At 50.0% G+C, this 21,115-nt stretch overlaps 1 long non-coding RNA gene across 3 annotated transcripts; it reads left to right on the plus strand.

The window, feature by feature from the left end:
- The first annotated feature begins 338 nt into the window (after nucleotides 1–338).
- LOC122679149 lies at nucleotides 339–17,999 on the plus strand. Of its 3 annotated transcripts, none has more exons than XR_006336337.1 (6): nucleotides 339–1,049; nucleotides 3,501–4,916; nucleotides 5,618–6,612; nucleotides 9,602–15,766; nucleotides 16,215–16,509; nucleotides 16,848–17,999. It is a non-coding gene; the product is annotated as an uncharacterized LOC122679149 (long non-coding RNA). The 3 variants fall into 3 exon arrangements; XR_006336338.1 differs by having other exon boundaries at nucleotides 3,501–3,830; nucleotides 4,830–6,612; XR_006336336.1 differs by having other exon boundaries at nucleotides 3,501–6,612.
- The last annotated feature ends 3,116 nt before the right edge of the window (nucleotides 18,000–21,115 follow it).

Genomic DNA, 21,115 nt, shown 5'->3' on the forward strand with positions numbered 1-21,115 from the left:
CTGATCCTCCCCTTCCCTGGCCCTGAGTCTGTGACCCTGGGCTGTACATTCACGGCAGACCCTGGCCTATCCAAGCAGAGTTGCTCCTTGGGTGTAAAGATGGTAAAAGGCCTCATTAGTCATTTTTGTCCCTGTCCCTTGGACAGCAAGGAGATCAAACCAGTCAATCCTAAAGGAAATTAACCCTGAATATTCATTGAAAGGACTGATGCTGAAGCTGAAGCTCTAATACTTTGGCCACCTGATGCAAAGAGCATTGGAAAATACCCTGATGCAGAGAAAGACTGAAGGCAGGAGGAGAAGCGGGTAATGAAAGGTGAGAGATGGTTGGATGTCATTACTGAGTCAATGGACATGAATTTGAGCAAACGATGCGAGATGGTGAAGGACAGGGAGGTCTGGTGAGCTGCAGTCCATGGGGTTACAAAGAGTCGGACACGACTGAGCTACTGAACAACAAAGTAAATTTTGTATCAGTTATGTGTAGAGTTGGTAATATTTTAGATAAATGGGGTAAAAACATTTTAAACTGATTTCACCTATTTTTTCTTAGTCTCTTAGTGTGGCTACTGGAAAGCTTAGGTCACACCATGGCTTATATTGTGACTCATATGAGAATGTGCTAGAAAGAGCTGCCTCCATCAGGCCAGAAATCTCAGCTGCCTCCTCTGCCCACACTCCCATTCTATGTCCCCTCTGCTTGAAACAAACTCCCATCCTTTATTGTCTGCTTTTTTGGACTTAAATTGCTCCCCTTTCAAGATTGAGTTAAGAACCCCTGTTTGAGTTTCCAGAGACTGTGAGCTCCCCTTCATCACAGCACACAATGTGTCTTTCCTCCTGTGAGAACAAGAATGGGTGTTATTTTACTTAGGTTTATCCCTAATGCCTGCTGTATGTCCCTGACAGGCAGGCGATACGTGATGCTGAACCGAGCCGCAGAGCAAAGCCCGTCTTATGTGGAAAGCGGGCAGACTGATATCACTTGGAGGGTCGTAAAAGTTGAACACTGATGTAACAGACGTCTGCAATCATATTATCTCTAACGTGTAAGTAAGTCCGCACTGACTCATGAGAAATCGGTATGAATTGATGAGCCAGTGAAGAGACTAAGGTGCAGATGTTGTTTATTCAACAAGTAAGCCAGGCACTCGTGTTTGTCCAGAGTCCACACTGTACATGGGTACTTCCCGACTTTGACACCCTTCTACTTAGAGCTTCAGTTGATTGTGAGGGCGGATTATTCCTGCAGATAATGTTAATTCCATTTTTATGTAAAGCTTGGTTGCCATTAGGTAGTAGTCATGTAATAAAATTTGGAATTCTTGATAAGGTAAAGGTACAAAGGTATGAAAAATATTTAAAAATACAAGCTGGTGTCTTCCAGCTGAAAGCCCCGGCCTGCAAGGTCTGCTCAAGGTTGGCCTCCTGTCCTCTGGTCTTGGGGGTGAGTCTGTGCTTCTCCCAAACCCGACCTCCCTGCCCGACCTTCAGATGCGCTGAGCTTTCTTTCAGGTGGGGAGGCTGCCTTCCCCCGCCTCCTCCTCTTGGAGGCACCCCGACCTCAGACCTTCCCAGCACCACAGGCCACCCCCCCTCCCCTCATGATGTTCAGTTCAGGGCCCGAGTGTGGCCCGAGGTGGCGCCGCAGACTTTGAGGGTCAGCCTGGGGGCTCCGCAGCGTGGTCCTGGCTGTTTCTGCTGGTTTGAGTGGGTTTCTGTCTCCTTTAAACACAGAGACAGGGCAGCAGGCAGACAGCAGGGCAGTCAAGCCTCAGGCTTGCAAACTCGGGCAGTCTCCTCACCTCTGAAACTCGGTTTCCCCATCTGTAAACGGGGGGTAACCCAGCACTGCCTCGCAGGGCCTCCATAGGGGGGTCCTCAGGCCCGTGGGTGGAAGAGCACAGCCCTGCCGGCTGCAGAGCGATGGAGTGCGGATGCCCCGACCCCTTCCTGAAACCCCGGGAGCCGCTCAGTTTGAGAAACAGCAGCCTCCTTCCCAGAGTTGCTGAACGGCCTCTTTGTCTTAAGTCCGCCGTCTTGATAAAGTTAGGCAGGAATTCAGATCTTCAAGGGTTTCATGTCTTTATCTTTGGAGTGGCTGGGGACCTTCTGGAGTGTGTGCCTGGCGTTGCTCCCTGAAGGCTCTGCGGAGCCTGTCCTCTGCTTATCTCCCTGGGAAACGTCAGCTCGGTTTCTCTGGGCTCTGGGATCCCTCACCATCCACCAGGCGTGGGGCAAAACGTTCAGCCCTGCAGGCTCTGTTCTTAATCCCAGAGGCCCAGAGCGCCAGCCCAGAGGGGCCGTGGCAGCACCATGCAGCCCTGGGCCGTCCCTGGGTCTGGACCTGAGTAAGGTGGCAGCATCGTCCAGTGACCTCCTCATCCCCCGGCCCTGAGGTGGGCCCCTGGCAGGCACACTGGATGCAGCTCCTGGCTACAGGGCCAGCCTGCTACCCACATGAGACTTTAGGAACATTTCCTGATAGGCAGAAAGAAGGTGGGGGCGGGGGAGGGGAAGGATAGATGCTGCTCTCAGAATGAGCAGAAGGCAACATCGGTCACTTCCCCCAGGTGTGCAGTGTTGCATTTTCTAAAGCATCTCTCACTTTGCAGACGGGAGTGCATCTTCCTCCCCTTTGGGAATGTATGCAGAGAGCCCCGGGGAAGCCAGGAAGCCGGGCAGGAGCCTCCTGGGGTGGCGCAGTCGTGTGTATTTCTGTGTAGGACACAGTTACCTTACTAGCCACCAGGCTCCTCTGTCCATAGCATTCTCCAGGCAAGAATACTGGAGTGGGTTGCCATGCCCTCCTCCAGGGTATCTTCCCGACCCAGGGACTGACCTGTGTCTCTTGTGTCTCCTGAACTGGCAGGTGGGTTCTTATAGCACCACCTGAGAAGCCCCTGCCTTACCATACACTTCATGCTAGAGTTAACTCACCTTATCGGCTTCTGTTTTCAGCTTTTTTTGTAAAAAATGCAACTCTTGGGACAGAAAATATATTTGCTCAAGCTCTGAATTCATTCAAACTTCATAATAAAAGTCTAGAACTAAAGTGAGATTCTTCAGACGGGTCAGTAGAGAGTAAGGGCATGCTCCTGACATCTGGGCCCCTGGTTTCTGAGACAGAAAGCAGCTTGGGGGAGAGTGGACGAGAGCTCTTCTACCTGATTCAGGTGAGCGACCTTCAGTGTGAGAAATCCGAGGAACAAGCCTTGATTTTAGTGAGTGATCAGAAGGTGGATGTGGCTGGGGGCTGAGGGTTGCCCAGAGGAACCCCACAGAGAGCAGGCCGCTGCTACACTTTAATACTGGGTTCCTCCTGGGTTTTCTTTTCTTTGTTTTTTCCAACAGATTGCTTCTGCATCCTCACTTCACTCCTGGTCATGATCATAATGTTTGCAAAATACAATTTTCACCTTATAGAACACTTCCACATGTTGTTCGCTTAATTCTTATGGGGGCTCTATAATGTAAGTAGTTTTAATCTTATTTTACAGATGAAAAGCAGGATTCAAAGAGAAACATGGGTTAGGAGCCCAGGACACAGAGCCGCAGACACCTTCTGAGTTGGTGATTCAGCAGTTCTTCCAGCCCCCACCCGCGCCCAGACCCACAGGCAGTGATGAGAGCCTCTGACCATCAGGCCGGTGCCCTCTGTCCGGGCCCCAAGCTTGGGGAGGGCAGCTCTGAGCCTCCAGCTCTTAAAACAGTGACTGGCCCACTGCTTATCCTGACAGGGGTGAATAGGAGGGGAAGGTGATCAGCGGTCCTAGAAGTGAGCCCAGGCCAAGTGACCGACAGGCCCAAGACAGGGAGGAGGAAAGCGGGTGAGAGGCTGCACTGCATGGTTGGGGTATGAGGCAGCCGGGGTGGAGTGTGGGGGATCTTGGGGCAGGCAGGAAGGGGTGGGGGAGGGACAAGCGGGCACCTCTTTCTCGGGGAGGTGGGAAGAGCAAGGTGGGCAGGCGCCAGTCATCCTAGGTGTCCTTTCCCCAATCCCCTGCCCCCTGACCCACCCTGAATTCCCACACAAACCCCAACAGCTTTGATGACAACCTGTCATCCTCAGGACCACACCTGGGCTGTGGTGTGTGTGTGTGCGCACAGGCGTGTGTATGTATGTGTAGACGTGTGGGTACATGAAGGTGTGTACACAGGGGGCGATGACGTAGGACCAAGGGAACGTCGCAAAGCCGGTGAGTCTGCACATCTGTTCTGACTCTTGCGCTGTCCTCCGGCTCTGGGAAGGTGATCACTGGTTGCAGGTGCCCTCTGCCCGGGCGGGACCATGGGCCCCTGAGCCTCGGGCTCAGTTGGTTCCCCGCCTCTCCTGCTCTGACCCGCTGGGCAGCTTGTGCAGGAACCCGGGCCCCGCCGGGTGAGCGCTCCCCAAACTTTCCCTCGGGAGGCTGGCGTGTCCGCCACATGTGTGATCCCGAGAGCAGGGACCTCTCCTCTGTAAACAGCCGACATGTGGTGCACATTTACAGAGAATCCGCACAAAGACTTGGAAGGCAAGGCTTTGGTTTTGCATTTGAATTGCTTTTCTGATGTTGTAGGCATGTGGCTCTCGAATCTGCTGTTATATTTAGAAGGTGATGTCATGTTTGCAGGACCCTCTGCCACAGCGCGACTGTCAGGAGGCGCGTTCTCGGGGGAGGTGGTGGGTTCTCCGGACGGGGTTGGGGACAGAGGGACCCATGAGCCTTGGTCCTGAGGAAGCAGCACAGCAGGCCCCCTCCTGTCCTGACAGGATGCTGATATCACATTGACTCTAAGCTCATGTCCCTCTGTGTTCAGCTTCCTCTCTTTCTTGATGGTTTCAGGGGGTCAAAGCATACCCCAAATTCTTCAGAAATGCCAGGACGAGAAGCTGTGGGGCCCACTGCCTGCTTCATGACAGGCTGGTCACGGTAAGACTGGGCAAGGAGTGCAGTTCCAGGGCTCTTTCAGCCTTCAGGATTCATGAAAAGTTTGAAGTCACACAAAAAGGATGCTTAAGGTGTAATCCTATCTTACGCTGACAATTGTTCAAGCTGGGAGGCGCTTCCCAGAAACAATGGCACAGCCTCGGAGCCAAGAGGAGCCTAGAGCTGTTCCTCTGCGTTTGAGTTACTCCTCACATTTGCTCCAGCGGAGGTGGTAGTTCGGGCAGTGGTGGGGGCGGGGAGTCCAAGAACAGACCTGGGGACGCAGGGGGTGCTGCGCTGTTGTGCTCCTATGCAGAGTCGAGGATGCCATGTAGACTGCTAAGGCAGGGAGGAGAGCTGCTCTGTGTCCTCGGGGTAGAGGGTGTGGGGGAGTCTGCAATTTGTGTGGACGGATGGAGCTGGGAGACTGGGGGGCGGGCTGGCCGGAGTGGGAGGCCCGGGGCTGCAGGTGGTGGGGCGTTATCTGCTTCCTGAGTCAAGGTCAGCAGGTGGCCGCTTCCCGGTTGATACTGGAACCCAAATATTTCTTTTAAAGGGAAACTTTCAAAGACAAGCGGGTTTACTCCGTGCCCTCTGACGGCCAGTCCCCGCGTGCTATTTGCGGCCAACTTAATCACACAGCCTCACGACCTGCAGCACAATTGTTTGATTTGTTTTGACTCAAATTTCCCCTCTCTCAACAGTCTGAGTTTTGTCAAAGGAAAGGAGCCGGATGGAGTCCAAGCCCTGGGATTCGGGGTTTGCAGTGGGAGGAGATGTGGGGTCTGTGTGCATGTGTGTGCATGCATGTGTATGCGTGTGTGCACACGTGCCTGCTCACTCCCCACCTTTCAAACAGCTCTGGAAACTGGATCCAAAAATGTTTACTCTGATCATCTTGAGGGGGATGGGGGGGACAGGATAATGAAGGACCAGGTGTCTACACTGGCTGTAGCAGGCTGCCTGGAGCAGGGGAACTGAGGCGTTGAGGGGAGTGGGCCCACGCTCTCTGGGGTCCTTTCCTCCTGCCGTCAGCTCTCCAAGTCCTGCCATCACCTGCTGACCTCTAGGCGGGTCAGACCCTGATAGGGACACAACTGTGGCCCATCTAGTGCCCTGAACACTGGATTCGGCCACGGACACAGGAGAGCTGAGTGTCATGGAGACCCTGCGGACGCACTCGCTGCTGGGGAGAAGGTTGAGCCCAGACCAGCCTTGGAGCGCTCTGGTGGCTCAGCCAAGCTCAGGCGTGCAGGCTTCGCAGAAAGGTGTATGAAGGAGCGGACACCTGGGATAGTCATGAAGGGCTCTGTTTTTTAGTGTCTCAAGTTATCAGCACAATTTTATTATCTGGACTGTTTGCACATTCCAAAATGTGTTTGAGGGAACAAGACAACTTCCAAACAGCCGAGGTTTGGTGCCAAATTACTAAAAGGGAAAAATGATTGGGAATTTTAGAAGAGCTGTCATAAAGCAGTCCTGTAACAACTGGTTTTATAAACCAACTTTGCTCAGAAAGAAATAAGTATGCAGGGATCCCAACAATAAATTCATTGTTTTGAAATAATGTATGATTTTTCGTACCTACTTCTAAAACATATCCAAAGGCAGGAAACAAGGTCCTCCAGAGAGAAGAGAGGGTGAGGAAGCTTTTCACAGCATCCATGGCCAAGTAGACCCCCTAAAATCAAAGCATAAAGTGAGTAATAAAATTGCTAATATTTGCATTCTGCTTAAGAGTTAAAAATCTTTAATATGCAGACAGACTTGGATCCAGAAACCAAAATTAAATCACGGATCAACTTCTCTTCCTTTGTGTAGCAGGTTTTGGTGATGGCAATTTTTTGACTATGAAAATAGCATATACTACTGAAAGGTTAAGGAAAGATGCATCAAAAATAAGTGCAAATTCCATTTATGATTTTGAGAAAAATGCACATTATTTACACTGGGGAGTTTTGATTGTGGTCATGCATATAAGAGTATTTCATGAGTGCTGTGCCAAAGTGTGAACAAGTATGTGTGTGTCTAGTCACAGAATAGGAGACGTGCTTTCTTCACCACATCCTGGCACAGAGTCGCCCGGGTCACTGGATCCCACCCACAGTAGGGGGTAAGAAGCCAGCAGGTCAGGACTCTGCTTTGTGGCCCCACCCCTCTCCCAGCTGCTCCTTGTCCCACTGTCCTTGTGACGTGGGGCCTTGTCCTCGGTGCTTGTGAAGATGCAGTGTGGATGGCACGAGAGGCTCAGATCAAGCCCTGGATGCTGCTGGCCATGGTGACAGAGTCAGGGGGCCACACTCAGTCTACCGCATTGCATGGGCATCGTTTGTTCTTCCTTCTCTAAACCCCTCTCTGTTTCTGATGTTTTTTTTGCTGAAACAAACACACTCAAAGCTCTATTTTTTTTTTTACTTACCCAGAATGGATTCTTGGATGTGAAGCTGTTACATCAAAATATATGGTGCTTGAAACGGTTCTGTGGTTTTTTTATATATATAATCTTTATTCATTTATTTGGCTGGGTCTTTGATGCTGTGGGGGCTTTTCTCTACTTGCAGTGAGTGGGGACTACCGTCTAGTTGTGGGCTTCTCATTGCAGTGGCTTCTCTTGTTGTGGAGCATGGGCTCTAGGGTATGTGGGCTTCAGTAGGTGTGGTTCCTGGGCTCTAGAGCACAGGCTCAGTAGTTGTGGTTCATGGGCCTCGTTGCCCAGCAGCGTGTGGGATCTTCCTGGAGCAGGAGTAGAACCTGTGGAGTAGAACCTGTGTCTCCTTCACTGTCAGGCAGATTCTTTACCATGGAGCCACCAGGAAAGCCCACAGCTCTGTGTATTTATGAACTGATGATTTTCTAGGAAGCTTCTCCATTTGTGAGGACTGTCTTGTCGCTCTACCTGATGACCGGGGCACCTTGCAATCCCATTCAGTTTAGTGAGTCTTGGTGCAGTGTGCAGGGAGAATCAGGAGCGTCTCCCCGCTTTGTCTGGAGGAGCACGTGCTCGCTCTGCCTGGACTGGAGAGAAGCCACTGGTGGCTGGGTGAGGCTGCTGGGCCCGGGTGCAGTGCAGATCTGAGCATCTTTTGCCCATCACCTTGGCTGCCCCGAGGAACACCCCCTTTACTGAACTGTGTGCTTGTGGGAACTAAACATCTCATATAAAACTGGAGTCTCTTTTATCACTTTAAAGATACTGAATTTTGAATCCCTAGCATCCTGTCTGTGATCTGTAAACACTGTTTCCTGACAGGAGACCAAAACTTCCTGGGAGTTTGGCTGATTCCAGGTCTGGGGCAGGAATGGCCCATCTCATCACCAATAAAGTCAAGGACAGAAAGCACCCCAGAACTGTGTCTGGGGCCCAGGCCCAGCCTGAAGATGGTGGCTTGTGGGCAGCTTGGGATAGTAAATGTGACGGATCGGAGCAGGTCGGATATGGCCCCCACCTCTTCCCGACACCTGGGCTGTGACAGAAAGTCCTACCTGCTGGCTTGGTGGCTGAACTTCTTCTCTGGCCTCTCTTGCCACCCCTGGCTCCAAATTAGCCCAAGAGTTCTGAGGATGGGGATGCATGACGACCCCACACAGGTACTCAACAAACATCAGCTGAAGGATAATTATGCACAGAGACAGAATAAGCCAGGATGCACTGAGGTGCTGGCATTGCAAGGGTCAAGGGGCTCTCAGTCTTCCTTCAGCTCAGGGCACCTCTGAAGACCTGCACATGTCCTTCCCCGCAGAAACTTCTCATGTTTTCACACAGACACAAAGCTCCCTCCACAACCACAGAATGGGCAGGACTCCTGTGATCCATCTCCAGCATGGACCCACCAACCACTTCTGTTAAACAAGAATCAGCGTGTGGGGAGCTTTCCTACCTAATCAGGCTGACATGTAGACAAACTATTGAAAAAGAAAGAACATTTGGGACTGAATCATTTGTTGTATGATTAGAAAGCATTTCATAAACCTGTTGCACTTTCTTTACCTTATCACATTTGGTGAACAGTTTAAAACTTGGAGTCTATTTAAGTAACCAAAAAACCCGTTGATCTAGTGTCATTATTATTATTACTTTTTGCAATAAGATTTACTGTAGTTAAGGCTGAAGTTAAATTTCAAATGCTAGTCCAGAATGTTTGAGTAGTTCCGTTTCAGAGAGACATTTTAAAGCTACAAAGTGATCTTGTCTCAAGTACATTTGTAGGGTACTTTTCAACACACACTTAGAAACAGAGTGCCCTGTGACTCCCTAAGCAAGTTGGACTCACTCCATTTACATGCACCCTGTTCCTCCTCTTTCCCCACATCTTGTTCAATTGTTCCTTTCTCTTTTGCATCCTATGGGCTGAATTGCTTGAGTTGTGTCTGACTCTTCGCAACCCCATGGACTGTAGCCTGCCAGGCTCCTCTGTCCTTGGGATTCTCCAGGCAAGAATACTGGAGTGGGTAGCCATTTGCTTTTCCAGGGCATCTTCCCAACCCAGCGATGGAACCTGGGTCTCCTGCCTGACAGGCAGATTCTTCACCACTTGCACCACCATAGAAGCTCCTTTGCATTCTACAGGTTGTTGCTTAATTTTGATCTTGAGGTTTCAGCTGTGTCTGACAGCTGAGTCTTTTCGTGCAAAATTGAAAGTGTGTCTCGTTGCCAGGTTTGTGCTTACAGAACTTTATCTGCATTCTAGCTGCTGCTGACGGCCGTGGAAGTGACATCAGAGAGAAGGGCTGACTCACATCCTCGAGACTCCAGCAGGAGATTACATGGAGCCAGTGACCCCGGGGTGTCTGTGCAACACCCAACAGCTGGGCCCTCGGGTTTGCATTTCGTTCACATCAAAGGCACCGCCAAACCCAAATGAGGTTCTCTGGGAGCATGGCTGTCCTTTGATAATGGGCTTGTGGGGCGTGTCCTTGGCTGTTACAAGGGTCGCGTGGGGTTTCAGTGCTGTTCTATGTGAGGAAAACCATATTAGAACATTATACAAAGTGATTTCAAGTTGCATTAGAAGATTGTAACTTTTCTGGTTAAAGCTAACAAATGCTTTGGGAGGCCCTGAGCCCAGGATTTGGTGGGGGGCTTGCTGCTTCCATGAACTTTCACCACTTAACAGTGACCATGACCTTCTCCTTTGCACGCGGTGTCTAGGTCACTTGTGTTGGCTTCTCTGTCACAGTGTCCCCCACACACTGTCCTGGGAGATACACAGTGTGTTGAAGGAAAAAACTTAGATGTGGACATTATCAGCATAGTGACTTCCCATTGCTCTTTTGTTTGGGGGCACAGGGGTCCAATCGTAGAGACCCACCTGGTTCGGAGGCTGTTCTGTGTTGGGGGAAGGGTGGAAGCCTTAGTGTGGGGCACATTTAAATGACTTTCTTGCTCCTTGCCTGACCGTGGGTCAGGTTCTGGGAAGAGGGGACAGGCCTACTGTCCTGGGCTGGTTGCCCATCAGACGAGAGGAGCCCCTGGCTTCTTTACCAGACCCTGTCCCCTGCTGACAGAAGGATGGTTTTTCTAAGAACAAGAAGACAGGAGAGTGTCCCCCTGTGCTGTGAATGAGGGACGTTCCCGTGTCACAAACAGGACACATGGAGCACATGGGTTGCCTGCCCAGCTCCTGGTGACCCCCGGCCTCACACTTACTTAGATTTCTCCAGAGTGAAACGTTTAGCTGAAAATGTGAAAATGATGATGGAGTTATTTGGGATCGAGAGGAATGTGAAGTTCTGAGAAAAGGAGGCAGTGACATACAGCAGGCGGGAGGTTGGGGGTCGTGCTGTGGGGACGTCTTGCCTGTCCAGTCCCGGGGCCCCTGGGGTTCAGACCAGGCAGGTGGGGGGCTGAGCGCTGCTGGGGCCTCATCGCTGTGCCCCTGAGTCCATGGTCATGTCTATAACACGGCGTGCAGGGCCACATGTGGTCCTGGTGTGTTTCTTTTCCTTAAATGAAGATTGTGGATACACAGAAGATGCACTTCCAGACGCCCTCCCTGGGTTTCCGCTGAGACCCAGACCAGGCTCCATCTCAGGATGTGGAAGTGACTGCCCGGGCTGGGCTCACAGTCAGCGTCCATCTCAACTATCTCTGACCTTTGACCTCTAACCTTTTGACAGAGGAGGGAGTTTTCTGAGTGTCAGGACTGTCAGGGCCAGGGGTTATGCCCGCCCCTACTCTGCTCTCAGAGGCAAACTTTGAACGTGATTAATGATGGCAGAAATTAGAGAGGTGCAGAGTACAGTCGGCGGGCTGAGCCATCTGTCTATGAGGGCTGTTTTCTGGCTCTTTCTCTCATGCAACACCTTCATGCCAGGCCCAATAGCATGTGTTTAATGGCTGGACAGGACGGCCGGCGGCTCTGGGGGCCTCAGCCGGCATCCACGAGCTCGGGTTGGGTTGGGCGCTCCCTGGATGGCTGGTTTTGCTCCAGGACAGACAGAGCTGCTGAGATGTGTTCAGATTCAGTTTGTGTAGAAATGAGGGGGATTTTATGTGCAGTGTTCTTGGCTATCTTGGGGGGCTGGGCAGTGTCAGGGAAGAGGAGCTCGGCCTGCAGGCCAGATGGGTGGTCCTGCCTTGGAGCCCACCTCCCCAAGTGTGGATGGTGCAGCCCATCACGTGGCACTTCTGCCCTTGGCCCCGCGATGCTGTGGGAAAGGACCAACCTTCTCTCCATTATTCTAATTTTTTCTTTCATGTTCAACGATTATATTAGCTTTCACTTTGACATTGCCAAAAGAGCCTTTCTGTATTCCTTCAAGAAAGATGTGTTACAGAGTGAAGTAAACTGACTTCTCACCATGTCACCTTTGTCTTGAGGGTGGGGGGGGTCTGAGGGGTTTTTTAGTTACTTATTTGCTTGGGCAACTTTCGATCTTTCCTCTTCCCCCATGTCTGCCCCAGTGAAGACTGACAAACTACAGGGAAAAGATATGTAACACTTCTAACATTAAATTCTGAGTCTTTTTCCTTCCACTAAAGAATCTTAGGATTGTTATTCTTCGTGGGTTGATGGCTAAATAGTTCTATAAAATTATAGCCTTTGCTTCCTGTTTTGCAGGGTTATCTGAAATCAACTCCTCGGATATAGACCAGCTGCAAAACATGGGCTTGCATTAGCTGATTCAGGGCCCAGGGACAGGACTGGTCTGGTCGGGTGGCCCAGCTCCTGCGTGAACACAGTTGCCGGACTGTGGGTCCCACTGTGACCTGCCCAGGGCTGCATCTCTGGCTCTGAGGTGGTAGCTGACTCTCTCACCTGGACGGAGATGTCCCTCCTCCTTCCTTGACCATCCAAGTCTTGGCTTCTGACCCCTGGCCCATTTATGGATGAAAAATCTCAGGCCAAGAGGCTGGGCATAAGCTGACCCCATGTTAGGGGGGCTGCCAGGCCATGGCTGCTCCTGCCTCAGCCCGCCTGCCCCAACCCTCCAGATGTGACCCCCTGTGACTTGAGTCAGGAGGAGGCACTGGTTCCTTGGACGCCTGCCCGGAGGAGGAGGCATTTCCTTTCCTCTGTCTCCTTGTAACCTGCAGGCTGCCCTGCCACCTCCTAGGTCCCAGCTCCGGGGGATTTGGTGGCCAGGCAGGAAGACTCAGGAAATCCTTGTCACTCCTCATCTCTATTATGTGGTCCATCTCCTTGGAAACACACTTGTGTTGGACCAGATAAGCTGTCAGCCTCCGAGGGGCCTTTCACTGATGTGCATGGCCTCTCCCCTGTTTATTTAAGCCTGGCCTGATGGTCAGATTCTGTCAGACCCCATGGTTCACAGGTTGTCTGCAGCCCTTAGTCACCCCCACCCCCTCAGGTGCATCCTTGAAGGGAAATAATTAAGGAAACACTCAGGGATGTGCAGGTTGGCTGACCTCACAGCCAGGAGGGAGGGAGGCAGTGCCATCCAGGCTGGAGTTGTAGGGAGGTGGTGGGGGGCGCCCCTCAGCCTCCTGGGGCCTGCTTTCTTCTGCAGATGGAGGAGGGCAACCACCATCTGGGAGAGAAGCAGGCCGTCTTCTGTGTTTACACAGAGAAGGGAGGCCCATGCGATGAGCACGGGTGTTAGGAGAGAGAAAGGTGCTTATAAACATCACAGCAGCGTCTCTGTGGTCCGGCAGTTTTTCCATTATAAACTCATTGTCGGGGGTTTAAAACCTGCTGTGAAGACTCCAGGGTAGAGCTCGCCATCGGGGTGTACTGGGAGCAAAGTTTTCTCCACCGGGTCCTTACAACTGCATGTCTGCTCTGTCCGATACTGTCTGTATCCTTGTGGAGCTGGGAGGCCAGGGGACCCAGCAGAACCCCAGGGCAGGGCCGAGGCTCTGGTCCCCAGGGAAGGGGAGTCCAGTCAGCAGTCCTGTAGTGGGTGTGCAGCGTGGTCTGCATATAACGCTTTCTCAGCTGGTGTAAGTGAAGCCTGGGATCCAGAGAGTAAGCCCAGACACCACTGGACAGGGAAGCAGGTAGGAAAGTGCACTTGGCATTAAGGCTGGTGTCTGAGAGCAGATGTGCCCTCAGCCCCGCGACTTCATGCCTGTCACCAGCAAGGCTGCCATCCCAAGAGACTATGGTCACTGAGGAAAGCTCAGTGGTTTTGCTTTGATCCAGAAAGTGAACAGTCAAAACAAAAGTGATCAGCAAATTCAGCCCAGGGTTACAGGAAGATAATCAAAATATAGGCAGAGAGTTTTCAGAATTAATCTGCAAACAATCTTAGGCTAACAAAGCCACTTTGGATGGAAATGCTTTCCTCTCATTTAATAATAGCAGCAAGTGGGCAGTTTCATGGATGGGCTGTCTTTGATGGGTCTCAGCCTAAACCGAGGACAAAGTTGATGGTTAGCAAAGCTTCCGCCCATTGCCAGGGCCAGCTCTCTCTCTCGGGGTGGGCCTGCAGTTGGCCTGCCAGGACTCCCAGGGCTGTGAGGTGTGACCCACCTTCCCCTGTGATGTCAGCTCCTCTGGTCCCAATGACTTCTGCTCTTTTGTCACTAAATCCTTCCCAATTCTGTCACATTCCTGACCGGCTACCTGTGATGCCTGTCCCTGGAGTAACAGCCTGTCACCAGAGATATCCAAGTAGTTAAAGGAGAAGAAAGATGCTTCAGACAATAGACCAGGAAGCTTAACTGAGCCTGAGAAGTGCATAAGAGGCCTCAGGGCTAAGGACATTTAAAGTGAGAAAGAAAGACCACAATGAAATGAAGGCTGTGCCCCCGGACGGATGCTCTGGTCTCCGTTCACTCATCCAGCTGCCGTTGTGCGTGGTCAGGGGCGAATCCCAAGATTAACGAATTGCCTTCAGTCCTCAGACATGGGTTGTGTTGGTCTGCAGCTAGTGTCACCTCAGAGTCACTGTCATTTCTACACTGGTCAATCTTATCAGAGGAAAGACGGCTGGCAGTCACCACTGATTCAATGTTGTCAGGAGCAGGGCTTGACTGATGTATAGGAGGCTGACTGAGCTTCTTAAGGAAGGAGATCACTGGGAAAACTGGCCCTTCAGTCTCAGCTGAGGCCAGAGCCTCAGAAAGTAAGCAACCCAAGGCGAGTGTCCTCTCCATGGCCCTGGCCCAAGTGTGGATCCTGGGGATCAAGGACTGGAGCCTGTTTTAATGCACAGTTACCTTCCTCCTGGAGCCATGGGTGGGGGCCCGTAAACCAAGGGAGGTTGGAAATGTCAGCAGTGAAATTCACAGTTCCCTTCCCAGCCAGGGCATGATGTTCAGGTGGATCAGAATACTTTAAAAGAAAATCAAGTGCTCTGAAACACCCTCCTTATCTCATCTGGCACAAGGCTTTCTGGAGCAGTGAGACATGTCACTCACAGTGAGTGACAAGAGGCTGGGCACTTGAGCAGTGGAGTGTCGGCTTAGTTTTGTTTAGAAGATAAGTAGACACATAAGGGGAGCCTGGGGGCTGGCCGGACCCTCCCTTCGATGGCACCTCCTGCAAGGGGGCTTCCTCTTTGCCCTATCTGTGTTTTGCGGCCCCTCATCATCCCATAGGGACCACGGGCAGTAAGACCCATACATATGTGTCTGTGCATAGTTGCTCAGTCGTGCCTGACTCTGCGACCCCATGGACTATAGGCTCCTTTGTCCACGGGGATTCTCCAGGCGAGAATACTAGAATGGGTTGCCATGCCCTCCTCCAGGAGATCTCTCCAACCCAGAGATCAAACCCAGGTCTCCTGCATTGCAAGCAGATTTTTTTAATCAGCTGAGCTACCTGGGAATCTAGCGAGACCTGTAAACACACATTAACTATTACTTTCAAGTGAAACAACAAGCCAATAAACAAGGAGATGCCTGCCCTCCCGGGCTGCATGCGGGCCGGGCACTTTACAGTCTGCACTGCTTCCTCCCATGGTGTCGGGGGCCTGGGACTGGAAGAGCCCCAAGAGTTTGAAGACCCTTCACTGACTTGGAGCCATGGATGGAAACACAGCATCACTGTACTTCCTTCATAATTAACACTCGGTGGAGAAGCTTGTTGCTTGTTCTGAATGAATTCTCTTCAGGAGGCACTCTTGAAATCTTTTACTTCATTTTGAAGCCTCACAGACTTATGTTGGCTCCTTGTAGCTGTTAATTCTTTTCTCCCAAATTAAACAGGACACGCAAGTTACGCAGCACAGCACCCAAGAATACACAGAGTCCTCCTGTGAGCGGAGGTCGACACAGCTTTCAAACAAGCCTGCACTGACTTCCCCTCTTACTGACGTTGCTGATTAAGCTCCTTCACTTCTCTTGGTTTCTTTCTCTGTTCAACTTTGATCCTGGAGTGCCAGGGCCTCAGACTGTCCACAGGAGGAGGATCCACTCAGGACGGTTTTTAGTACTTTTTTTCGTGGTAAGTCACCAAGTTGGGCATGGAGGGCTAGTTTTATCAGGGTGTAAATTTTTAGTAGTTGTACATCTGTGCACAGTCAGGAGTAATCCCTTCTCTCCAAGTAGGGTGATGGGGGTGGGGTGGGGAGAACCCGCTGACTTTGGGCTTGGGTAAGATTCCACACTTTTCACATAAGAGTTGGGAGGGTGAGGAGGGGATGGGTGGGACATCCCGCTGCTGACGGAGGGGACTTGTGGGTGTCACAAAAGAACAGTCTTCTTACTCGAGGGTCACAGGAGATGATAAGAATTCTGTCATTGGAAGGCAAAACCATTGTTGCAGTAGTAACAATGGAAAAGTACACTTTTCTTACAGAAGTCATAAAATCTGGAAAACTGCCAGGTACCTGTTAACTGGGGAGGAAAGCTAACCTCGGGGCTCACTTCCTGCCCTCGTGCGTTTCCTGCAGAAAGAGAGACGCTTCCCACCGCGCGGCCCCTGGGCTGCTGGGCAGCCGCGCTCGTCATCAAGACCGGCACAGGAACTGGGATGAGGCTCTGTTTGTTGATTTCTCTTCATCAGCGATGGCCAGTGGCCAGAAGGCGGCCCTGGCGACGCACAGCAACACAGGACACGGTCTGTGTAAACACCTCCTGCCTGGCCCTGCTCAGACGTCAGCCCTGACTAGGGTATGTCAGAGACGCTCTGATGAACAAGCTGGGCAGTCTGAGACGCTCCGAGTCTGCCCCAGGGGTGTCACAAAAGTAAGTTCTTGTTTCCGTCACATTTAATAAATGGATAACAAAATTTAAAAGGGAACACCTACCTTAAAATATACAGAAGTCAGGGACTTCCCTGGCAATCCAGTGGTTAAGACTTTACCTTTCAATGAGGAGGTTGAGGGTTCGATCCCTGGTTTGGGAGTTAAGATCTCACATGACTTGTGGCCAAAGAACCAGAACATAAACTACAGAAGCAAACTGTAACAAATTCATTGAAGATTTAAAAAATGATCCACCACCACAACAATAAACCTTTAAAAAATATACAGAAATCATCCACAATTTCAACATCCCTTAACATTTTCCTTTTTTTTTTAAAGAAACTTTAATGTCAGATATGAAGTTTTGAAGACAAGAAGGTAATGAAATAGCTCGATGTTGGAGAAAAATTGCATAGACGTCCTATGGTCACGGATGTGGAAGGCCCAGGATAGGGGAGCCGCTAGCCTGGGCCCTGTTATGTCCTGCTCCTCCCCCGTGTCCTGGGCTGGCCAGGCGGCCGTCCTCCAAGCTCAGGTGTTGCTAGACTTCCCCAGGCGTAAGGGCCGTGATGGAGAGGGAATGAACACGGAGTCCTCGGGGGATGGAGAGCCACCCACACCCAAGGTGGACTAAGGCTGACTGAGGCCACACAGCCAGCCCTCAGCATCTGTCGCCGAGGATGCACAGACCGCCTCCGACTAAAGGAATGGGGACAAGATCGAGCCGCTGGCACATGGGTCTGAGGAGTGACTTACAAAGAGTGTAACATGCATGGAGAAAAACTCGCACATCTCTATTGAGGCTCAATTAATAATGCTCTACACAACTGCCTTTCTTGTTGAGTCATGTGAAGAAATGGCTATTTTTCTTTGCTGATTAGGGATCTGAAATTAAATGAGCCAATAGTTTTCAGGGGCAGGCGTATTATCTTGTGCTTCCTCCACTTCATCCTACCGGAAAGCCAGAACCCTCGAACAGATGTTGCTCAGATTTTCCCAATATGTGAATAAGTGACCCCTGGAGAAAGAGAAAATCCTAGCATGGGAAGTTTTCAGGGAAAATGCTTTGTTTTTCAGAAAATTGTACATAAAGAAAAATGAGATAAATGGGATTTAGGGAGAAAATACTTAGGGGACTTTAACTGTTTCTTCCCAGCAGCAAGGTGATAGTAAGGATTTATCCTTTTGCAGCTTTTCCTTTTGTGATTTTTGTCATCAGAAGCTACTCTGTGTTCATTTGTTTTTGGCTTCTCACTCTGCTTTATTTTATACTAAAAGACTTAAAAGATCTCTTCCTTTTCACCATATTCCTGTTTCCATGACTACATAAGATTTCTTAAAAAAACACACACACACACACAGAGTATTTCTAGAAGTTGTACAGTGTTTTCAATAACACATCTAGGAAGAAACTGGGCTTCCCTGGTGACTCAGATGGTAAAGAATCTGCCTTTAGTGCAGGAGACCCAGGTTTGATCCCTGGGTCATGAAGATCCCCTGGAGAAGGGAATGGCAACCCACTCCAGTTTTCTTGCCTGGGAAATCCCATGGACAGAGGAGTCTGGCGGGCTATAGTTCACGGGGTCACAAAGAATCAGACACAACTGAGCGACTAACACTTTCACTTCAGGAAGAAATTATTATTTTGGAAGATGATTTGAAGCTTAACCTACCTTAATATTTGCTGTTAGACTTTTAAATGTATTAATTCATTAAAAGCCTTAGATTTTATTTTCTCCATCCTATATATAATTTTACACTGTAGTCAAAATCTTATCCTCCATAACCTGCCAATGCACTTGGTCAGCATCTCACCTGTGAAGAGATGCCAGCTTGTAAAAACCTGGGAAGGAAATAGAAATTTGGAAAGATGAGTAACAGTTAGCGACCCTCTGACTGATTTGTAACAAAGTGATTCTGATGATCTGAGAAACTTGCCTCTGTCCTCCCACCACCCCGAGAGTTGGGCCACAAGGAGATGGAGATAGTGGGTCCAATTAGGGGACGGGAACTTGGTGCTCAACCCTGACCACGCTGCCCTCGCCGTGGGTGGTGTGCGCCCCTCGGGAGTGAAGAGGGAGGGACGATGGGGAAGTAAAAGAGAGCGGCAGAGATATTAGAAGGGAGGAACCAGCACAGATGAGCAGGACGAACAAACCCAGTTCAGACCAAGTTGGCCGCCCTGGGTCTCGCTGACCTTGGCAGACTCAGAGGGTCATATTTTATGTGGACAAATCTCGTCAACTCCTCCTACATCTCTGGAACAGGCAAATGTTTTTCCTTGATGCTTGTTCATGACATTCTTTATATTTTATTGTATTGATAGATGTTTAGTGGTGTGTTCAGTTGAATTCATCCTGACACTGTATCTTTCATCCTTAAAGAAAAATGCATGTTTTGTTTTTTGTCCAGTTGATCCTCTGGCCTCTGCTGTTGAAGCCCCAGCCCCACCATGGTTTAGAAGTAGAACAACATAACTAATCGGTTTATGAGACACGTGAAGTCATTCTCATCAAATGCATCATTAAACTGGATGGAGTGCCCTGGGCACCATTTTACTGCTGGATTCCTGCTGGGGGGGGGGTCACCCTGTGGTAAGCCCACATATGTACGAGGCAAACATCACAGAGCTATCTCGTCCTGATCTCTGTTCCTTATTGAGAGTTTTATTAATTTAGAAAAATACACTCAGAAGATGCTAAAGACAGGAGAAGAGAATGGAAACGCTCTGCTCAGAACTTCTCTCATGAACAGGGGCAGGGTGGGACAGCTCCCCCTGATGGGTGGCCCTGGTCTCACTGTGCTGCCCCAGGAGCCGTGGTGGCATCACAGGGGCCCCTCTTGCCTGCCTTTCAGGCTGGGAGCACTTTGCCCGACAGTGACAGGCAACACTCCTGATACAAACCCACTGACTCTCAAAGGATGCCTTTGCTGGCTCTGCTGGAACCTCACAGCTGGTTCCAGATGTGATGGTGGGCTGGTGTGTTCTTATTGATGTGGCACAGAGGCAGAGGGGAGACACGGGGTGGAGGCAGACCTTACTTGTCCTTGGATGGGGCATGGCTTCTCTCCAGATGGAATGGTAGGGGGGCTGGGGGCAGTGGGCCCTCACGTGTCTTGCTGTATCATGGTGTGATGGTCACAGAAACACACACCTTCAGGTCTCATTTGCAACATAAATGTTTCTTCTTCTTTTCCTCACTTGGGACTCAAGCCCTGATCTGTGATGTTTGCTGTCATCTATGGGGTCAGCACCCCAGCTCAGACCAGCTCATTCACCTATGAGATGTGAGTGAGCTCAGGCAGGACTCCACGTCCAGGAGCCTCTGACTCGCCTCATGATTCACACGTGGCCTTAGGGATGCCAGACACCGTGAAACAGAGTGAATATTTAGGGAAGTGATGAGTTTTGAGTTCTAACCCTTTTTACACTGAATATAATTTATTCAGGTGCAAGTTTATATAATTTAATATTCAATCATTTGAAATTTAACAAACAACTAAAACATTCCTGAAGATCTAACATGGGAGTTTCTTTCAAGGCTCCCTGAGCTCTTGGCAAAACGTGTGCTCTCCACAGATATGCTAATCACCCAGCTGAGTCTGGTGACTGGCTCAACAATTAAATATAAGTTTAAAAGGCTTCCCAGATGGCTCTAGTGGTAAAGAGCCTGCCTGCCAATGCAGGAGATGTAAGAGATGAGGGTTCGATCCTTGGGTCAGGAAGATCCCCTGGAGGAGGAAATGGCAGCCCACTCCAGTATTCTTGCCTGGAGAATCTCAAGGACAGAGGAGCCTGTTGGGCTACAGTCTTTGGTGGCAAAGAGTCAGACACTACAGAACCTACTTAGCATGCACACATGCATAAGTTTAGAAAAACCTTTTAGAATAGAAATTTTTTTTTTTTTTTTGCAGTGGCTTCTGATCAGATCAGTCCCTTACACTCCTTTCATGGAATCACCTTTGAAACTCATGATGTATGTGGTGACTTTATTGAAAGAGATCAAAACAGGATACATACTACAATAGTGAGCCAGTAAATTGACCTAATTATTAATATTAGATATTGGGAATTACATATTGACAGTAAGAATGGCATTTCTCAAAACATGGACTCTAAATCCATGAGTGTGGACTGGGCCCCTTTAAATTCTTATATAGTAGCAAGTATTATTCCAATCATTTGTGTCTGAAATTATTAGATTCTATCACTAGGACAATGTGTTGCCCAGATTTATACCATGTAACAAAGGAAAAACCAATCCTGAGGTTAATATATAAGGTAGAACTTGGACCCACACAGCAATTACTGCATAAATACCAATGCCTGGGTTAATCTAGATATGAAGGCAGCACAGAATATGTCATCAGTGTGAAATCTCTGGGTCTCCAGGTCACTGTTCAAACTTTCTAGAGGATTTTCTATTCAAGTGAAACCAACACAAAATAATTCTTTCAACCTCTGCCTTTGTTCTGCCGCCACACAGATCTTTGCTGCCTGATCCTGAATCAGGACGACGTGTGCCCTGGTGCGAACGCCCCGTGCGTAGCCCCGCCAGTTAGCACATGTCTGTGTGACTTTCCAGAAGACAGGAAGTCATAAATAA

The sequence above is a fragment of the Cervus elaphus genome, chromosome 21, assembly GCF_910594005.1.
Source record: "Cervus elaphus chromosome 21, mCerEla1.1, whole genome shotgun sequence".
NCBI lineage: Eukaryota > Metazoa > Chordata > Mammalia > Artiodactyla > Cervidae > Cervus > Cervus elaphus.